General features: G+C 36.8%; 1 pseudogene; it reads right to left on the bottom strand.

The window, feature by feature from the left end:
• Window positions 1-1058: 1058 nt before the first annotated feature.
• On the bottom strand, window positions 1059-1650 carry LOC105516173 (annotated as a pseudogene).
• Window positions 1651-3177: the final 1527 nt, after the last annotated feature.

The following is a 3177-nucleotide window of genomic DNA, read 5'->3' on the forward strand; positions in this document are numbered from 1 at the left end:
CAACATTTCTACTGTGAACTCTTGGTTTTCTCTTTTAACTGTCTCTTGATATGATATGTTGGCAATGACAAACTCTACTGGGCTTGTTGTGGTCTCAACCTTTTGTTTAATCTTTCTGTTATTTTCATCATATCCAGATGTATCATTTGACTCTGGCTCATGATATGGATCAGTTAGCATTCATGAATTACAGCAAAGCCTAGGGCACATATTCTTGTTTATTGGCTAATTTGTTAATACATTCGTGAATTCCTGCACATTCAGTTTCATTTTACAAACGTTTTACAAATCATTTAATGATTATCTTCCTTTACACTGTAAAGGTAATGATGAGAGAACCCAATTACTACCTTGAATTAAACCCTAGAAATTTCCTCCCCAGTAAGATCCTTCCCCCAACTTGGCTATTACAAGTAATTGCAATACTGTTCTTCTAATAATTCAGTCCAAACTCCTGGGAGGCATTCGTATTTTATTTCATTCATTCTTTAGTATCTCACATCTAATTCATCAGCTAATTTTATTGTCTCTGGCTTCAAATCATATACATAATATGGCCCCTTATCATCATCTCCACTGTTACCAGCTTAGACCAAGACACTATCCTCTCTTTCTTGGATTATTGCAATAGCATCTCTAATGTCACCCTGCTTCTGTACTTAACTCTCTCCAATGTCTATTCTCAGCATATTAGCTAGGTGATCTTTTACAAATAAACATATGTTCATGTAATTCTTCTGCTCAGATTTCTCTTCTGGCTACCCATCTCAATAAAACAACTAAAGTTTTTATAATAGCTTTTAAGGCCCTTAGAATTTTGCCATAAATTTTTCATTGTCCATATCCGTTACAGTTTTCCACTTCATCCCCACTCAGCATAAGACACAATAGCCTTCTTGCTATTTATTGAAATGACCAGTCAAACAAACCTTTGTCTCGAGACAGCACTTGGTGTTCTCTCTGTTAAAAACACTCTTCCTCCCTTAGCTATTATTCAAATTGTTGACTCTCTCACATTCTCTAAGTCATTGCCCAAATATTTTTTACTTAAGAAAGCATTACTGACTAACTTTAAAACACACTTTCAGGCAAGCAAAGTAACAGTGTAAACCCTCATCACTGCTAATAAGTTCATTGGAAAATGTGAGGCCAGGCATCAGTCCTCGTTTCTTGAGCCAGGATATCAGTGCAAAAGAACCAGAAAAGCAGGTGCTTTCTCTAGGGCAAACGCTGCAACACGTTCTCCATGAGTAACGTCTTTGTTCCCAATCCAATACAAGACCCAAACTGCCTTCTTCTTGACACAGGCATTGTTTCAATGGCATTGAAGAGAAACTCCCTTTGTTATCTTTAATGTGTGTCAATAAGGAGACTATTTATGTCAGCATGTATGTTTTCTATAGCAATTTGGAAGCCATAGAAGCAGAAGGTTTCTGTAATCTGAATTTCTTGAACAAATTGTTCCACCAAGTTTTCATCTACTATCCCATCACATGCTGCAAAGAAAGCCAGAATACAGGATATAAAATATCTTTCCTCAGGCTTCAGGGCTTCCCAGTGCCAAATGTCCTTGGACAGGTCCACTTCCTGGGCCATCCAGAAAGAAACCTCTACTTTCTTATACGTTTTCCAAATATCATGACAGACCATCAGAGCAGATAGTAAAGTAAGTAATTATCAATGCTGCTAGGATAGAACAGGAGTTCCTCACTGATGACTTGCCAGTGAACCTCATTAGGATGAACTGCACTTTAATGAAGTAATACATTGAGTTTGTGGCCAACAGACTTATGCTGGGACTGGGTTTTTAAAACTTAATGGAGGAAATTTCACTGGAAGGAAAGATAAGTTCTTTGATAATAGAGTAGGTGAGTATCAAAAGATGGCAATGATATCAAGTGCAATAGATAATTCTTTTACTTTGGATGCCGACTTCTAAATAAGCTTAATATATGATGTTTTTTTGCTGATTTTTTTCCCTCTAATCAAAAAGAAAACAACTAAAGTATATCAACTAGCTACACCATCAATTGTCCATAGTGTTCATTAACAGCATCTTTAAAACTGTATAGCTACCTCACAATCAATACTGTTGATTTATAATGCTAGTGGTATCACCTAGAAAGAGAGAAATTTTAAGACAAAAGCTACTCAAATTCTTATAAAAGAGCTTGTCCGTTTTCTGCTTGTGTGGGATCGCAGTTGACAATGGTAGTCTTGACTTTAAAGTGAGTGACAACCCTCTAGTGAGCTTAGCCCAGTAGGATTAAACATTCACATCCTAGCACAGTCAGTTGAAAGATGCAGCCCACTGCCACAAACAGATTTTGAAGTTTACTTAACTAATTTGTATATGAAATTTTGGCTTTACAAACACAAATATTGTTTGTACTGTTAAGGTACTAGCCTAATGTATTTGGTTTCTACACCAAATACAAAGTATTCTATTGACCACCAAGGGGAATTAATTTGAAATTTACTAAGTAGCTAAAGTAATTAAACTCGTGTAGACTAAGCATATAGTTTCCAAGTTTTATTTTCTTTAATGAATTGAAATACTGTTTATTCAACTTTAAAATCAATCCTGTGCATACTTAGGTATTATTCGGTTGGTACCACGTAAAAGACAGGTTGTTATTTATACTGTAGTCTAGGTAGAGTGTCATGAGGATCTGTGTCCCACATGAGATAGAGTACTATGGGATAAGAGTTGGATAAAAGATAAAGGGGTATCTTTCAGGGCAAGAAGATTCTAACTTAAATCATTAGAAATTTAGGCATGTTCGGCCAGGCACAGTGGCTCACGCCTGTAATCCCAGCACTTTGGGAGGCCGAGGCGGGTGGATCACGAGGTCAGGAGATCGAGATCATCCTGGCTAACATGGTGAAACCCCGTCTCTACTAAAAATATAAAAAATTAGCAGGGAGTGGTGGTGGGCACCTGTAGGAGCTTGCAGTGAGCCGAGATTGAGCCACTGTACTCTAGCCTGGGTGACAGAGTGAGACCCTGTATAAAAAAAAAAGAAAGAAAGAAAGAAAAAAAATGGAAATTTAGTCATGTTCTGGGTCTTAATATGTGTGAGGGTCCGTATCATTTTATTTCTCACATTTTATTTTCCCCGACTTCTAGTTCATATGAAAAAACCCTTGAAGTGCGTTTTTTTTTTTTTTTTTTTT

The sequence above is a fragment of the Colobus angolensis genome, unplaced genomic scaffold (assembly GCF_000951035.1).
Source record: "Colobus angolensis palliatus isolate OR3802 unplaced genomic scaffold, Cang.pa_1.0 Scaffold277, whole genome shotgun sequence".
Classification (NCBI taxonomy): Eukaryota; Metazoa; Chordata; class Mammalia; order Primates; family Cercopithecidae; genus Colobus; species Colobus angolensis.